This window comes from Panulirus ornatus, chromosome 21 (genome assembly GCF_036320965.1).
Source record: "Panulirus ornatus isolate Po-2019 chromosome 21, ASM3632096v1, whole genome shotgun sequence".
In the NCBI taxonomy this organism is placed as follows: domain Eukaryota; kingdom Metazoa; phylum Arthropoda; class Malacostraca; order Decapoda; family Palinuridae; genus Panulirus; species Panulirus ornatus.
The window spans coordinates 11530154-11549693 of record NC_092244.1 but is presented as its reverse complement, the minus strand read 5'-3'; the positions used below and the strand labels follow the sequence as shown (position 1 = coordinate 11549693).

The 19540-nt window shown below is 44.2% G+C and overlaps 1 protein-coding gene across 1 annotated transcript in view; it reads left to right on the top strand.

Moving 5' to 3' along the window:
- Nucleotides 1-19540, top strand: part of LOC139756364 (tetraspanin-1-like) — a 109952-nt gene that overhangs the window by 81533 nt on the left and 8879 nt on the right. The window lies entirely within an intron of this gene.

The following is a 19540-nucleotide window of genomic DNA, read 5'->3' as shown; positions in this document are numbered from 1 at the left end:
ATCAAAAGAAAAACTTAAGACATATGTGGGCTTTTGAAAAGTAGGGAACAGACATACCATATTCCATGTAGCTGTAAATTCAAAGCTTTGATATCTGAGTAAGGTTGAGACTTAAATTATAAGGTGAAGTTAAAGGAAAAAGTATATTTTATGATGATCAAATCTTTTTTTTTATTTGAGATGGAGTAAAAAGTTACATGACGGGGAATTAACTGTAATTCACTTTAAGATTTGACAAAAAATCGGTATTCCAAGTGGCGTTAGACATGTGAATTTTCGCTATATATTTTATTGAAGGAAGTTTGCTCAGAGTTTCGTGAGGTTATCTGAAATCATAAATTCTTAAAAAGATAGATATGCGAAATTGCTGAGAATGAATTTCTGGTTAAAATAAATAAAGAATGATGCATGTAAAAGGGATAATACAGAGATGAGATGACGAAGTAGAAGAAAAGAAGCGATAAAATCGGAGACAGACGTAGGAGGAAAAACAAATCTGGAGACAAAAAATATGTGAGGAAGAAATAACTCTTCAAAGGCGTTGGTGCTAAAAGGTTTAAGATGAAGTGTAGAGTGAATCAATGATTGTGTAACTCTCTCTCTCTCTGTCTCTCTCTCTCTCTCTCTCTCTCTCTCTCTCTCTCTCTCTCTCTCTCTCTCTCTCTCTCCTTAGTTGTGAGCGTACTATGTATCGCCTGTCCCGCTGGCCAGGCACACTCCGGTATCGGCAAGGTACATCCCCTTCAACCCAACCGAGAGAGAGAGAGAGAGAGAGAGAGAGAGAGAGAGAGAGAGAGAGATGGAAGATGAGGAAGAGAGAGGCCTGGAATATTGCGTGTTGTGTTCTCATATTTGAAGGTAGTGTCAGTCAGTTTACAACTACATATAGATTGCTAAACGGATAAATTTGATAATAGAATTAGTATGAAGGGGTAACTTGAGCACGACGGTACGATTACTGAGCACGACGGTACGATAATTGAGCACGACGGTACGATAATTGAGCACTACGGTACGATAATTGAGCACGACGGTACTGTTACTTAGCACTACGGTACGATTACTGAGCACGACGGTACGATCACTGAGCACCACGTTACGATCACTGAGCACTACGGTACGATCACTGAGCACGACGGTACGATCACTGAGCACGGCGGTACGACTTTTGGCCTGATGGCGCGTCGCACCTTTGCCCCGAACCTCCTATAAAAGTCGGACCAGTAGTAACCCACATCCAGTACATAAAGATAACTTCTGGGTTACATCTCAAGATGACGCTCGGAGTTTTATACACGACGAACATTTACATATATATCAGTGAAGGTCAACTGGAAATGAAATGTGACTGCAGCATTCACTGTTGCTCGTTGAAAGAAATGAAGGAAAGGGATATACGTTGAGGAAATCATCTGTGCACGAAGATTACGGGAACTGGAAAGGGAGATAAATGTCTTCCCTTTTGACTGGAGAGACAAAGAACCCTTTTAATGGCGGGAAAGGGAAACTGGAGCTGATGTTGGAGAGAGTGGAGTTTTAAGTTACCTAAAGGGACTTTAAGGGGTACCAGTGTATCGAATGGGATATTTACGTTTCACAGGGGTTATTTGTCTTACAGGATAGGGGATTTAAGGAGAAAGATCATATATATATATATATATATATATATATATATATATATATATATATATATATATATATATATTTTTTTTTTTTTTTTATACTTTGTCGCTGTCTCCCGCGTTTGCGAGGTAGCGCAAGGAAACAGACGAAAGAAATGGCCCAACCCCCCCCATACACATGTACATACACACGTCCACACACGCAAATATACATACCTACACAGCTTTCCATGGTTTACCCCAGACGCTTCACATGCCTTGATTCAATCCACTGACAGCACGTCAACCCCTGTATACCACATCGCTCCAATTCACTCTATTCCTTGCCCTCCTTTCACCCTCCTGCATGTTCAGGCCCCGATCACACAAAATCCTTTTCACTCCATCTTTCCACCTCCAATTTGGTCTCCCTCTTCTCCTCGTTCCCTCCACCTCCGACACATATATCCTCTTGGTCAATCTTTCCTCACTCATTCTCTCCATGTGCCCAAACCATTTCAAAACACCCTCTTCTGCTCTCTCAACCACGCTCTTTTTATTTCCACACATCTCTCTTACCCTTACGTTACTTACTCGATCAAACCACCTCACACCACACATTGTCCTCAAACATCTCATTTCCAGCACATCCATCCTCCTACGCACAACTCTATCCATAGCCCACGCCTCGCAACCATACAACATTGTTGGAACTACTATTCCTTCAAACATACCCATTTTTGCTATATAATATATATATATATATATATATATAGTGACCATATGGAGTTAATGTCCAAGCTTGTTGAAGCCAAGGGAGTGGAAAGAGGTCCCGGGAAATGGTTAGAAGGTAGGCAGGTCCTGGGGGGTCAGTCTTTGTGAGCCTGGAAGAGTAAAGTAGGTTGACCCAGCCAGGTGAGGAGGATTACTGGCGAGGAAGTCGTTCTCAAGTGGGGAAAGCTTCTGGGAACGTCGTGTAGATGGAAAGTAAGAAAGATGTGTGTGTGTGTGTGTGTGTGTGTGTGTGTGTGTGTGTGTGTGTGTGTGTGTGTGTGTGGTTGTCTGTTTCCCTATAAGTGTGGGTGATTATTAGCTGTAATTACTATTTGTACGTTAGGGCAAAAGAGTGTTACACTCGCGCGGGGGGGGGGGGGGGGGGGGGGGGCTCGCTCCCATCTCGTGAACTTTCTCCATCATCATCATCATACAACGTCTTAACTCTGTGTATGGTGTCTGCATTAACCTCGTCTTCAGTTATCCAACTCCACTGATCCACCGCTCCTACACTGTAGTAGTACTATGCATTGTTTTAAACCAGGTTTCTTACTTAATTTCACGTTATGTCCTCTGGTTACTCTATCTCTGCATCTCTCGAAGACCTGTTCACTATCGAGGTTTTAAAAGCTAATAGGTCGTCCTTCAGTTGCCTCTCCTCCAAGGTGGACATAGTTGAAGCCTTTGGCCTATTCCCGTGAACTCACACTCCCTTAATTTCGGGCACCCTATTTGCGTGTGTGTGGAAAATGGGCGTCTAAACAAATCGGTGACGTGGTGGTTTGAGAAGGCTGGTGACGTCACACTACTCGGAGGAGAGTGACGCCATCCTTAAACCCTGATTGGCCTAGTCACCTGAACTGTGACGTCACGGAGTCCCTCTCCTGCAGCTGTGACCTCATCTCTTCACCATGACGTCCCAGACGGCATACACGCTTACACGTGTCTTCCTTTTCATCACTAATGTCATTATTGAGAGTTAATTTACATTCAGTGAAGCAGGAATGTAAAGTGATTGCGTGGGAGAGCAATGACGTCACGGTCCCTCCAGCCCTGCCGGAGCAGGAATCACGTCATAAGTGTATTGACGTCACTAAAAATGCGTTGGAGGGCGCAGGATGTGTCCTTTCAGCGTTGCGAGATGCTGCCATATTTTTTTTCTGTTATTCCGCCGAGTCCAAGTGCACCTCTGAAGGCCGGACTAGACACCATTGTACAGAATTAAGTCTGATGTTACCACATGACTATATATATATATATATATATATATATATATATATATATATATATATATATATATATATGTATGTATGTATGTGTGTGTGTGTGTGTGTGTGTGTGTGTGTGTGTGGGTTGGGCCATTCTTTCGTCTGTTTCCCTGCGCTACCTTGCTAACGCGGGAGACGGCGTTTAAGTATAATATATATAGCCTAACGGTAGGCATTCCCGCCTGTTACACAGGGGTCCCGGGTTCGATCCTGGCTGTTGGAGGTTTGTATGTTCTATGAAGGTGCGCGTTCCTATGCACTTTGTTCGTGTATGTATTTATATATATATATATATATATATATATATATATATATATATATATATATATATATATATATATATATATATATATATAATTTTTCCAGTCTTTCTGTCTATACAATACATACCTGCCTATCTATGAATTGATGCGTCTATCATAGTATATATATATATATATATATATATATATATATATATATATATATATATATATATATATATATATATGGTGCAGTATGTTATTGTGCAATGTGTGTGTACAATATGTGTTAGTGTTGGAGGAATTACGTAATGTATGATGTGTTGTTTACTCATTTGTCCTCGTTGGATTCGTTTGTCGTCATTTAGTCCTATTTGCCCTTGCTTATTTTATCCTCGTTTCAGGCTTAGTTCTCGTTTCACGCCTCGTTTGACATTTGACGGAGGGCTAGGTGTCTCGTTTATCAAACTGTTCAACGTTTTCTGTGTTCCTTTCTTTTTTTTAATGAATTCCGTCATCTAATATTTTTTGGTCTGGTATAACAACTCGTTTTAAACTCGAATGTGATGCTTAACGTTATTTTGAAATAAAGCTTAAAATTTTGCATATATATATATATATATATATATATATATATATATATATATATATATATATATATATATATTTTTTTTTTTTTTTTTTTCATACTATTCGCTATTTCCCGCGATAGCGAGGTAGCGTTAAGAACAGAGGACTGGGCCTTTGAGGGAATATCCTCACCTGGCCCTCTTCTCTGTTCCTTCTTTTGGAAAAAAAAAAAAAAAAAAACGAGAGGGGAGGATTTCCAGCCCCCCGCTCCCTATATATATATATATATATATATATATATATATATATATATATATATATATATATACATATATATATATATATATATATATATATATATATATATATATATATATATATATATATATATATATCATACGATATTTATACCCCTTCTTGCCCACTGTAACAAAATTACAAGGGCACTCCAAAAAAGTCGAGAATCATGTGAATTATCCCCTAAAGGGAAGCCGTAATGACATAGTGTGGGAGAGGGGTAGGGGCGAAGTTGGGTTGGTGGGGTTTGGCCTCTTACAAGGGGACGGAAAGTGATTATTATGATAACACCAACAGCACCAGTGATTTATGTCCTCTAAGGGAAGCATAGGGAGGTGAAGGGGAGGGAAGGAGGGGTAGAGGAGAAGGTATACCAGTGAGGGATAAGTAGATGGGGAGGAAGGAGGGGGAAGTGGAGAGGGGGAGATGAAAGAGAGGGAGAGAAGGAGGGTGAAAAAGGATGACGTGAAGGGGAGGAGAGTTAGTGTTGATGGGGAGACACTTCGCTATCATGATGGCAACTCTCTTTTTTTTTCGAGGGTTGAGGAGTCTAATGTGAAGAAGTTTTCGCAAGTTAAGATCTCAAACGTATTCATTATACCGAAAACGTCTCTCAGATCTCCTGTAAGTCACACTTACTGAGAGCATGATTTCATATCTAAGTCTTTCTCTATAAAGCGTATTTCTGAATGATGGCATTAGTTTTGCTGCTCTTCTCTGAATTCATTCTTGGTTTTCCTCGTCTTTCTTCATTTTTCGTGATCAGCAGTGGAACTGCACATACCCAGGGAGGTATGACTTGGACGGTCGCAAAGAGGGAGTGTAAATTGCATCTTCCATTCGATTAGTAGCATTTCTTGCAACGAAATCTAGCTTTCTATAAACATCCCTGTAAGCAACTTGGCGTTTTTTTTTTTTCTTTTTTTTCTGGTTGAGGTCATTTTATGATAATAACCCCAAGGTCTTTTCGTTCTTTTTCTTCTCATTATGGTTTAACGAGCAATTTAACATTCGGTGTTACTATTTTTCTCGTTAAAATGCATTACTTTGCATTTTTTCTACATTAGGGCCCATTACCCGTGTCTAACCACATCATTAATTTGCCTGAATTGCTTTGAAGTCAAGCAGTCGTCTTTGGACAGGGCTTCATGTCCTTATTTCGTGTCCTCGGTAAACTTTAATAAAAGTCTTGTGCTAAGTCCGGTGTTCAGGCCGTTGACGTAGATGAAAAGAGTATGGGTCCCATGACTGAGCCTTGTGGCACCCCACTTGTCACGTGGAGCCAGTCAGATGTTTCTCTGTGTAACATCACGTGTTGTTTCTTGTCTGAGAGCTGAGAGGGTAAAGACTTCCCTTATAGGAGAGGTAAGAGCTTTTCGTCGGAGAATGAGAACCCCTTATTGCAGGGTGAGGACTATCCGTATATATGGGAAATATCTTGCTTACTGGAGGATAAGGACTGGAGTATCCTTGTAGGAGGGTATCAATATGCCCTTCACCCGTAGTCATAGAAGTGCTTTATCTATACGTATCAATACAAACAAAAGTCATTACATGAGATCAGTCTGTCCTCTTACGAGGGGCTGTCGTGGTGTGCTGTGATGTGGTTTTAAATATCAAAGTTTGGAATGTCCTCTGTTTCAGGATTTGTGTTAGGGTTATATAGAGGTCTTAGTCCACATCCTCTTATAGGCGTGTATAAATACATAACTATGATAAAGATCTATTTATCTATATGTTCATTTATAATTACCTCAGGACCAATACTTGTGGAAGTGTCCTGGTGTTACCCAGGGCCTTTAGGAAGACTCTTGCAGTAAGCCATACATAGATCTAGCTGTATTTTCAAGTGCGACCCTGAAGGATGAGTCAGATCCTTTCTGTGGAGTCCTGGCGGTTATGTGGGTGGTCAGACCCCATATAGTGAGGGTATGAGATGCCTGGAAGACAGCCTCGTAGCGTCATGTGGTGGCAGTATTTATCGTCTGGTACGGCCAAGATCTTCCGGGTGTTAGGCCCTTAGCAACAAGCGATGGAGGTATGTAAAGGTCAAGTAGTTATTGTGGAGGGTGGGAGATGGTGGGGGAGGTTCGTCCAGTACCTCCCCCGCGCGTGTTACGTGGGGTGAGTTACGGTCAAGTGAACTTTGGCACCAAAGACGAACACAAGATTTCTTTCGTGCTTATGCCCTCGATCTTGGCGGCAGGAGCCCTTAGCACGACGGTATGAACCTTCATTATGACGGTACGATCCTTGAGCACGACCTGTACGATCTTGGAGCACGAAGGCACCTTCAGTGAGAGCCCGACCTTTGATTTGATGCAGAAGGGTTAGGTCTCTCATCGAAGGTCAGGACATCATGCCCAAGGGTTGTACTGTCGTGATCAAGGGTCGTACCTTCGTGCCGAGTAAGTTAAGGGCCGCCATACTCAAAGGGATGCTCACTCTTGGATACTGAACTGTCACTTGCGCTCCATAACTTGCAAGAACCTTGTTATTCTCCACATAACTCTGGACATGAACGTTGGCACTGTTGTACCTCAAGTCTTGCACTTGCACTCTTCTTAAGCACTAGCATGCCTTCCTTCACTCTGATGACTTTCCTTCCTTCACTTGTGGCATTCCTTCCTTCACACTGGTGGCATTCCTCTAAATCTGACACTGACGTCCCTTCCCTCACTGTGGTGTCATTAGTGTGAATCTGGCACTGGTATTCTCTCGTCACTCCTGAAAACCTACTGGGACAACATTAACCAGAAGCATCTCAGTCCTTGTCTCTACCGAGGGGAGTTGTGCTGTTCGCAGTTAGCCAGTAGCATTACAGTTCTTTCCATTGAAGTGAAATTAGCCAGTAGCATTACATTCCTTCTCTCTGGTCAGTAGAATTAGCCACAAGCAGTACAGTTCTTTTCTCAGTCCAGTGGGATTGGCCAGTACAGTCCTCCCTGGTCAGTGGAATAAGCCAATAGTATTACAAGGCCTTTCCATGCAGTGGAAATATTCTTTCCATTCTGTCAAATACGCTTTTCTTTCTTTGTCTTATAGTCTTCATATATGTGGCATATACTTGTATGTTGTAGGATACACTTAGAAAAGAAAATGTCTTGATTATCCTGAAATCTAGGAAAGGAGGTATGGGTTAGATCATAGGGTAAGCTCTAAGAGAAGGCTGGAAGGAGTGTTTCTTACATTTCTTTGAAATGAGAAGGTGGAATTATCTCTTAATGTGGCCTCTTAGCGCGTGCTTGCCCAAGAGAACTGTTTTCTTGGTACGGATCGAAATTCCGAGAAGTGTTGAAGAAGCAGAGTCGTTTTTCTTTGGCTGTCGCGTGTTCTAGAAACGACGAGAAACTCCTACAAAAGATACACGAATCGTCACCGTCAAGCCGTTGAGGACTCTAGAAACCTGTGTGTCCTCTAGACTTAAAAGTATGCTGGAGGGACGTAGAACACTCTTCTGGGTACGCCAACCCTAGAAACCTATCTAGATGAACCCAAGGCAGTACGTACTTAAAGACCCTACAACCCTGTCTTCTAAGAAGGGAGACAGTTTCGTGTTAGTTGTGTTAGTTTCCTCGATTTTTTTTTTCTTTTAACTGCCACTTGAATTCTAGAAATGACGTCATCCGGGGTTATGAGTTTAAAACCCCCAGGACTTGCCTGCGCTCATAACCTGTCAGAACTGGTTAGTCTTGGGTTGGAATTTGAGAACGAACACTGCTAGATTATCATTATTATTATTATTATTATTATTATTATTATTATCATTATTATTATTATTATTACTATTGTTGTTGTATTTCTTCACAGTGTGGTGGGTATAAGAGAGAAAATGCTGATGGGTATCAAGTGTGTGTGGGAGTGTACAGCTATGTTCACATAAATGGCCACACGCTACACTTGCTTACGTACTGACAAGTACACTGGCACAAGAACACACTACAGGAGTGTGTATCTGCTGAGTCCCTCTCCCATCTCTCTCTCTCTCTCTCTCTCTCTCTCTCTCTCTCTCTCTCTCTCTCTCTCTCTCTCTCTCTCTCACACACACACACACACACACACATTTTACACTATCATACTAAAGGTTGGTGAAGAAGGTGGATCTTCTGCCAGGAGTGAAGGAGGGGCTTCTTCTATGGACAGAAGCTTATCTTAGTGGAAGGAAACAAAGGACGCATACGAAGGGAGACTTCTCGAAATAGGTGGACGTCACCAGTGGCGTGCCACAGGGTTGTGTTCTGAGACCACTGGTTTCCTGAACCTATGTAAGTGACTTGCCAGAAGGATGGGAATCACACCTAAACATTTTTTTGTAGATGATGCCAAAGTCATGAGGAGATAGAGAGTTCGGGAAGTGACATCTACCTACAAAAGGGTATATAAATTCAACCGTGTGCATGTAATGAGGATGGTATACAAAGAAGGTCTCACTGTGAATTATTAAAGGAAACTTTGTGTGAGAGAGTCTTCCCTAACAGTATCACATAACAGATACTGACATATCTCGACTGGAAAAAGTGAAAGACCTGGGAGTAATCATATCTGGAGACCTTACCTTATGCGAACATAATGGTGCAACAGTTGCCCGTTCCAAAAAAAAGATGGCAAGATGGATCTTGCGGACTTTCAAGACAACAGAGGAAAAACCAATGACACTTCGAGGAGCTAATACTCTCACGAATAGAGTACTGCTGTGTGCTGACGTCACCCAAAAAATGCCGGGCGAATCTGCAGAATTATTAAGTGTTCTGAGAACTTTCATGGTCCGTATTGGCGTTGCAGAGGAAATGAAGTACTGGAAATTATTGGAATCACCGAGGCTGTACTTTCCGAAAATCCCAAAAAGGATGGTCCCCATCCTACACACAGAAATAATTCCCTATTGGCACGACGGGCATGAAGACAGTAAACTTTTTTATCTTTAAAATTAAAAAGAGATAAGACTTTGAACGTCTGGGACGCATGACTCTTCGACACGTTGATTGCAACCGTCAGAAATATAATGAGATGCGCTATAGAGAAATTAGGAAAACTCTGGACGAGTATTTACAGAGTGTACCACACCAGCCAGGTTATGGTGGTGGCTAACGTGGGCCTCCTGAACGAGGCCTCCAACAGCTTGGTCGACCAGTGACCCAACTCAGTGAGGAGGGATGCTCTAAGGACCAGTCTTTAAGATTTTAAAATATATGGATGACGCGGATGGCGAACAGTTAGTTCATCGAGAGATGCGGGAATAGAATAGCCAGAAGACATAACATGAAATTAAGTAAGTAAGAACCGTGTTAACAAAGACATGAATTAATACATTATAATACTAAAGAGTTGGATGAAGAAGACGACTGGGGACGTGATTAATGCAGACGGCCATACATAAACTGAAGAAAGTGTATGATGGTAGAGAAAGTTCAAGAGATGGGGCCTTACAAGCGTAAAACTCCCTCACCGTCTGGTACTAAAAGGTAATTACACACACACACACACACACACACACACACACACACACACACACACACACACACACATGGCCTACTTGCCTACACACGTACCTCTGAATATTTATGAAGTATTACCAGTCCGAACATAGGCAGAAACAGACGCGCTCAGCCTAGGAGAGAAGCAGACAGGTGTCTGCTGCAAAGAAGATAAACTGTCGAAGACATATGCAGGAAAATAAGACAGATCCCTGACCGTACTTAGACGGAGAAAAGACGGACACAAATGACGAAGACACAAACAGACGGAGACGGATGGACAGACAGTAAGTATAGAGGACAAGTGTAGATACACAGAGGGCAGTCAGACGAAGACAGCCTCAGACAGATACACAGAAGGCAGACAGACGAAAAACAGCCCCAGACAGACTAAGAAAGAAATAGCCAGAGGAAGACAGAAGGAGGAAGACAAGCACAGACAGAGAGGCAGTAGCTGAGCGGCCATATCTGCCACACCCACAAACATTCTGGGGCTCAGGGCTGGACGCGCCAGAGAGGGAGAGGGAGAGAGTCTGTTTCCCTCAAGTCTGTTGCCCTGGTCTGGTACTCCCTAAGCTCAGTAGTACACGCACACGCCTTCGTCACGTGCCTCCATCCTTGCCCAGGGTGGCGTAGGGACGTAAGAACCGGGGAAGGGAGGGAGGCTTTTTTTGAAGGGAGAGAGAGAGAGAGAGAGAGAGAGAGAGAGAGAGAGAGAGAGAGAGAGAGAGAGAGAGAGAGCGTGAGGGGTGTATGTGTGCCCGCGCACGGACGGGCGAACCGAACAGAGGGTATTGATCCAAGCGGCGGGGGAGAGGGGAGTGGGGAGAGGCAAGGGATGGTAGGCTGCAGCTCTCACAGCCTGCAGACCCTTGGGGAGAGCAGAGTACTACCAGCTGCTAACTAGGAGTAGTGGTAGTGGTAAGGAAGCCAGGGCGGGGTGGAAGGAGAGGGGAGTACAGGGAAGGGGTGGGGGAGATGTGAGAGTGATGCTGGGAGAGGGAGGGAGTGAGCGCCGATGATCAACAAGTGAGGGCCACACCCCATGGGGTCGACCAACCTCTCCACGCTGTCGCTTCTCCACGCATGTCGGCTCCTCATGTCCCAATCCCTGGCTCCTGATATCCCTACCCCTGGTTCCCTAATGTCCCAACCTCCGGCTCCTTATGTCAGCCATCAACCCTCGGCTCCTTATGTCCCAGCCCCTGACTCCTGATGTCCCAAATCCGGTTGCTGATGTTCCAACCCTGGCCACTATAGTCCCAAACCCCAGCTCCTGGTGTCCCACTCCCCGGCTGCTGATGTCCAAAACCCGGCTTCGAACGCCCCCATCCCCGGCTCCTGAAGTCCTAACCCCGGCTGGTGTAGGAGTGGCAGACGTCACCTCACGTCTCTTCCATGGGGGAGGGGGGGGGACTGACTGACTGACCAGTGTTGGACTAAGGAGAGGTCCGGCATGGAACAGGTCGACTCTCCCTCCCGTCCTACGTCAGCTCTTCCACTCTTCGGTCTCTGCCGTCCCACACCCCATCCTCCCAGTGCTGTCTGTCTTGTCCCACACATCTGCCGCTCCCCAATCCACCAGAAAGCTTGGCATTTTATTTTCTTTTAACCTGTCATCATTCTGGCTTGTATATATATCTCTCTGTATTTGTAATTCCCAAGATCTTTGTGTTACCGTTTTATTAACACGTTCTGGACGCACACAGTTTGTGACATGTATACACGTTGTTGTTCATACATGCGACTTGCATGGTGTGTTTCTGTACGATTATCTCCATCTATCATTTCACCTGTTCACTTTTTGTGTGATGTTTTCTTCGTCTGTTAACATTTTTCTTAAGTTCCTGTTCAGTTACCTTTTTTCCCAGTGTGTGTGTGTGTGTGTGTGTGTGTGTGTGTGTGTGTGTGTGTGTGTGCGCGCGCGCGCGCGGTCTATTTGTAATATCTATTTTCACATTACTGGGAGGGAGATTAACAATTGTTTAGCTCCCATGTATTAAACTTAATGGAAAGTTGTGCAGCTGTTTTAAACTAATGTACTTTTTCAGCTTTCGCAGCTTCGCCACAGATGATTCCGTTGACCAACTACGCTAGTGTTGTACACATACTTCTTTATATCTTATTCTTAAGAAGCTGATTGCTAATTTCTTGTTATAACATCTGCTTCTTCTATCCTTGAATCTTTCGAGGAACTCTTGACTGGCGATATCTTCAAACCGGTTAAGAAACTTGAAGGTTTTGATCATTTCACCCCTTATTCTTCTTTCTTCCACGGTGGACAAATTTATGGCCGCTGATCTGTCACTGTAATAATTGTTTGTAATAATTCTGGTACCATCTTTGTTTTCCTTTGGACCTTTCTATCATTTTTCTGTACTTCTTTGAGTAAACTTAGGGAAGCATATTCTAGCTTTGGCTTGATATCCACTGTGGATGATTTAGTGAATATTTCCCTCTCCATGTTTTCAATGCTGTTTTGATTATTTTTCCGGCCATCTGTGTGTGTGTGTGTGTGTGTGTGTGTGTGTGTGTGTGTGTGTGTCTCCTTTTACAATCCGTCTGAGTTAGAGCCGTGGCGACGTGTTAAGTCCCTCTCTCACACACAGAGAGTCCTGCAGCTCATTTTCTTCGCGATAACATTCGTACCGAGGCTTTGCTTCGCTCTGCCCCATCCTCATTACTTGACGTTAGCTTTGCTTGAACTTTATGAACCGTGAATGAAAATGAAAGAAACAGCGGATGAGTTTTCGTTTAGCTTCCCTCGGAAGGTAAAAAAAAAAAAAAAAAAAAAAAAGAACCCTCCATAACTCCACCTCCTGACCTCAGCATCATCTGCGAACGCGTGCAGGTAAAAGTCCAACCCTAAGTTGTTTACTCACTCGGGAACACAGCAGTGGTCCCAGGACTGAGCCTTGCGGCACGCCGCCGCTGCTGCTCTTGACCCAATATGAGAGGGGGTTCCCCCCCTAACGTACGTCCTCACTTCCCTTCCACTAAGGTCATTTCCAGTCCAATGAAGTAGTCTCCCCCCCGTTAATCCTGCCTGAAGATTTAGCTGTCATTACTATCTGTGTATTACGAGGTTATGCCCCGCCCGTCTGCTTGTCCAAAGTGTAGTGTATCTTGATAGTTGTTCGAGACATAAATATCCCATACGAGACATTTGAGAGAGAGAGAGAGAGAGAGAGAGAGAGAGAGAGAGAGAGAGAGAGAGAGAGAGAGAGAGAGAGTGTCCCTCATGAGCCCCAGAATACCCAATACTCCTACTACTACACTATAATATTGATTTCCCCCTCTAAGCTCACCTGGGTAGCCATTCATTCACGTAGAAAAAAAAAATAAATAAAAAAAAAAAGTTTCCCCACAGCAGTGTTTTGGGCCGACTATCCCCCACAAACATATGATATTACACATCGACACGATATGCGCGACATCTCACATTAGCCTGACCATTCACGTGAAATACGGTCCATAAATTACACCTGCATATCCAAAACTCTGAAGGTAACGTTCCCCCCTCCATTCTGGTCCAGATCAAGGGAATAATAATAATAATAATAATAATAATAATAATAATAATAATAATAATAACATAGTGACAGATAATAACACCAGTAATAATAATATATTTCTATGATAGATAATAACAGTAATAATAATAATAATGATAATAATAATAATAATAATAATGATAATTTTTTCAATTAGCCGCAGGCAGTATACGAACATATATAGAGAAAATACATAAAACATTACAAAGGAATTCAGACTGCAACAGACCACCGGGTTGTTTCGAGACTTGTTCGTGATAGCGAAAGATATCAGAATTCTACTCACAGATTAGTGCCGTAAAAGTTAGAAGACGTACAGATAAGATAATAATGTGCAAATTGCCATTGTGCCTAAAGGGGGGGGGGGGGTCGTAAATAAGTAACGTATTAAACGTAATGTGAGAAATAGGTGATCGAAAACGGGATGTTGAGAAAACTTTACACAAAGTCAGAGTTAATTATTGAGGATTTTCACGAATGTTGGGGTTGTTATTGTAGCGGAGTGTACGAACTCGGATGGGCACCATTGTTGTTATCTGTTGGGGTGCTCAAACTGCAAACTGGGGACGTGGGAGATGACGGTGCCGTGGTGGTGCTGGACTACACCCGTGGAGTCGGTGAGATTCACGTAGAGGGAATGTTAAGACCCAAAAACATCGCCCCAGACGCTTTAACATAACGTGAAGCTTTTTGATATAGGTGTTGCCTTCATCATATTCTCTTTTCCCTTTACTGAGGAGTATCTGTCACGTTCTTTATTCCTTAGGGGGAGGGTGAAACCCAGGTTTATTCTATGTCATTCGTATGTATTTATTGGTAATTACCCCATGGCCAATTCTTGTGAACGAGTCCTGGTGTTCCCCAGGACTTTCTAAAGGCTCCTGCGGCCCAAGGCAGCGCTTTATCCAGTCGCAGGGAAATGTAGAGTCCTTTGGGGTGAGAAGTTCTTTGGCGAGACTTTACTCCCAATGATACAGCTTCACCAAAGGTGACTTTTCACACGTATATATACATAAATTCGGTGCAATATACATGACAGTCAAAGAGCGGATGGGGCCACCTCCCCGTTCGCTCCCGGCGCCTCCCCAACAACGCAGGAAATGGCGAACATTACAGTCAGATTCATTTATTCATGTGTAACAAATGACAGAATGTTGAAAGAAGATCCCGGTGCATTATGGGAACCAGTACGCCTTGCCATCGGTATTCCGAAACGATGAAATATTCTCGCGATGTGGGAACAGACGCGGCCTCGATGCTCGCTTGTTTAATGGAGGGCGACAGGGCACCGCTGTGACGTCACGCGGCACGGTTGCCGGCTGTGTGTTTTCAAGAAGTGACGCAACCAACCCGCGCGCGCTCGTGTCCCGGAGTTGGTTGGTTGGTGGTGGTCGTCCACCGTCAAGTTTATTGGGCATGTAGACGCCAAGGGGCGGATTGGTGACGTCAATCAAGGGTGGAATGATGTCGGGGATGTAAAGGTACATCACAACATCAGGGGTGGGATGGTGATGTTGAGAGGGTGTGAAGGCAACATTAGAGGAGAGGGCGGGTGGCATCAGGGACGGGTGAATGATCAATTGATCTACATTTCTTCCCCCCCAAAAAAAAAAAAAAAATTAAATCTCCCAGATTGTAAGTAGTCACAGTGTCCGAGTGTCTGTCTGTTCTGTCTGCGGATGTTTGCCCCATTGTTCAAGGAGCTCTGTCCCGTCTCTTCCTGTCCGTGGACATTTGACGGTGTGTGAGGGTTTGTTTGTCCCCGAGTCCCGTCCCATACAGTCTCCGCATATCGTCCAGGTCGTACGCGTTACAGTACTATCTCACTCATGGGTGTTGGGAATTACTCATTAATTACCTCTCATTAGGGAAAATTATGCGGAGGGAATAATGGTGAAGGAATTGTGAACCGGAACGCGGAAGGTAGTTAGCATTATTTGATTTGCATTTTATTACAGTTTTCAGTTTTAAGTTACGATATTTTTTTGGTTCTCATTTTCTTCGTCGTCGAGTGTAAGGTTTGCCCGAGTGGATTTGGCGAGGGTGAGGGGCATCCTTGTACTCACGCCTCCACCTTGTGACTTATCCAGTGCCCTCTTGCCCCTATGGGGAGGAGGGAAAAGGGGAAAGAGGAAGGGGGGCTTTTGGTTTGGGCTGTGACAGGTACTGCGACACGTCCAGCACCCTGAATATTCGCCCGTTTTCTTTACTCCGTTTTTTCTTACCGTCATCCATTATTTACCTGTTTCTCGCCATCCTCCCCAGAATCGACCTTGAGACCTGGCCGTCAGTACGACCCCTTCCATCCCCCTTGGAGTCTCTTCCCTCTATCGCCCCTCTCCCCCTTATCGCACACCTAATCCCCTTATTTGCTACCCTTTAGATACTCCCCACCCCCCTCGTGTGTCTCTTCCCCGCACATCCCCCCCCGTGTGCGTGTCACCTGTAACCTTTCGCCCCCCCCCCCCTAACCCCGGGGAGAGCCACCAAACCCTGGGACCCCCCCCCCCTCACACACACACACCTTGAACCACCAGATTCTGGGACTCCCACGCCCTGAGAACCACACCACGGGACCTTACACACCCTGGGGCCACCTTGCGTACCCTGGGACCACCATATCCGAGGGCCCCACACCCTGGGACCACCTGTAGCCAAGAACCAGCTCACCAAACTTGTTACTGTGGCGTTGTTGTTATCTGGTCCTGGCCTGGTCTAGGATGAGAGAGAGAGAGAGAGAGAGAGAGAGAGAGAGAGAGAGAGAGAGAGAGAGAGAGAGAATCAAGTGGCTTTGGGAAGCTGTTCCTGGAGCAGTGGCACCCTTGTGGTCGGGTGGGTGTGCACCCGACGCTGTTTACAGCAGTCGGTGGCACCCTTGTGGTCGGGTGGGTGTGTACCCGACCTCCCGACACTGTCCCACGGTCAATAATTTCCCTCCTCGCCTCTGTGCAAGAATCAATACTTCTCTTAAGTGTCTGTCTTTGGCCATCAATACTTTCAGTATTGCCTATTGGCTCTCATACGAATATATATATATATATATATATATATATATATATATATATATATATATATATATATATATATATATATATATCCTATCTTCATTCCTTTACTTGGGTTGAATTTTACTAACCGTGTACCAAGGCCAATTTATGAGTCTCAAGGGATCGTACCGTCGTGTCCCTTCGTGTTCATGGGTCGAACCCTCGTGTTCGGGGAGTTCAGGGACTTGTTCTCGAACAGTCCGGGTAGGACCTGTGGTGTATGATAATCATAGTCGTCGCCTGAGAAATCATTCCTCGAGAGGACGAGAGTGCGTTAGGACATACTCTCGGGCCGCCGACGTTTCTCGACTGTCCTCGAGCACGCCATCTACCTCTTTAGTTACGAAGCTTTTGGTGAGCTGAGCTACGTTGTCAGGAATGACCCTTACACGGGGCCTCTGTTCTGATTTCCTCCTTCCACATTGTGAGGTCAATAACTTTATCGCCCACCGCTTATCAAGCGCTGGGTGTTATCACAATCTATTTTATCAAGCGCTGGGGTTGTCTGCTTCGGGTGCAGTCACAATCTATATATATATATATATACGTATGCTTCCGCCTGAATCGTATCATCCGAACATGAACTGGAAACAATTTTTTTTCCAGTGCTAACTAAGGAACCAAATATAATGAATATGGACATTTGAACAGATTGTGCATTAAGTGTATTTGTCGATCAGAACCCTGTATTGATCGATGGTATACTAGAACCCTGGATTGATCGATGGTACACTAGAACCCTGGATTGATCGATGGTACACTAGAACCCTGGATTGATCGATGGTACACTAGAACCCTAGATTGATCGATGGTACACTAGAACCCTGGATTGATCGATGGTACACTAGAACCCTGGATTGATCGATGGTACACTAGAACCCTGGATTGATCGATAGTACACTAGAACCCTGGATTGATCGATGGTACACTAGAACCCTGGATTGATCGATGGTAAAATGAAAGAATTAATCTTATGTCTTTCTTGGTAGTTGCTGGAGTCGAGCTCAGAGCTTCCTAGTGTAGGTGTGTGGGTGAAGGGAAGGCAGTGGGGGGGGGGGGGGGGTGCTACATGTCCGCGTTTAGATATACATGCTACAAAGACGCAGGTGTGAACACAAATGCGCACATATACACAACCCGAAGAAAAAATGTAGAGTAGTGAGAATTAGGACAGAGTGAATGAGGTTCTCAGTATGGTTATCATCTTGCAGGAAAAGAGCTTCAAGACTCTTGTGTGTGTGAGAGAGGAACTTGTTAGTCGTCACTGTCCTAAGCATGTCGCCAGTGTCCTGTGTTATGTGAATAGTCAGGAAGACAAACTGTTTTCTGGCAAATGTCAGAATAGTCTTCTTGCACATGGATTGAGGAAATATTTCTCAAGCTGTCTTCAGATTTGCCCACCATAGGAAAGAAAAGATTGAGGAGTAACCTGATCACAGTCTTTTAAGTTTTTGAAACACTTCAATCACTTTGAACAGTTCGCCGAGATACGTAGGGATAGAACAGCCAGAGGACTTTAACAAAGGAATAGCAAGAAGGTACGTAAGGAGAAAGCAACCAGAGGACTTAACACAAGAAAGGCAAGAAACTTATTAGAAAAAAAAATGTAAAGAAGTACTTTTATCGTATTATTGGTGGATGAATGGATTAGAATAACTGAGGTCACGCGTAACACACCATTTATTTAAATCTCCGGCAAGATAACCACACTTCTGTTAAATGCTTAAGGTACTGGTTAGCTATCCCGAGCGCTATATATTAGCAAGTAACGATTCTCTACCTATAAAGTCTCTCCCATCACCTGAATCTGTCCTTATAAACTGTTAAAAAACAATAATGAAGATAGTCTATTTGCGTTCATATGGTTAGCGACGCAAGATCCCTTCGTTTACCTCCCGCCTGTTCCCAAAACTCCCTGGAGTTCCTGAAATTGGTGCTTCCTGGTAGGCCAACTCGCTAGAGCTCAGTGTCAGCGCCAGGGGGCAAGTCCCTCTCTCGTCATTCTCAATGAAATAGTTGACATTGTATTACTATCAGCCTCACTCTCCTCCTGTGTCAGCTAACATTCGTGGCTGTTTCCGATCAGCAGGTATACCTGAGTTGGTGTCTCATCACGGTTGTCAGTCAGTCAGTCATTTAGCCACACTGGTGAGCTGACAACGCGGTCGGTCAGCTACAGTGGTGAGCTGACAATGCTGTCATCTCTTAACTTCGGTGGTGAGCTGACGGTGCAGCCAGATATCACCAGGTCAGCAGGTCAACTAGCAACTGTTAGCACCCAGATCAGCTGACGACCGAGCTGTATTGATCAGCCCATCTAAATCCGCTTGACCTCTCTAAACCTTCACGTGTCAGCAAGCCAGCTTCCACACCTCTAGTCTGACTCACTGATGGTGGGCTGTAGGTGTGATTACTATTTCTCTGTAGTGCGGGGAAGAGTTTTACACCATGTTGCTCCCTTTTCTTAACACTGTATGTACTCCTGTTTATCAATGCATGCACACACACACACACACACACACACACCCAGCTTAAGCCAAGTACCCATTTATCGACCAGCCCCGAGGGGAGGATGAACACCTGTGTTGAATGAGGGCCGAATGCCACGCCTAGAAATTGAACCCATGCGGGGCAGACCTGGTGGTCCGTGTTGACTCATGGTCAGTATCACAAACCAGGTGTGTGTAATTGTGTGTATGTGTTTTACCGTACT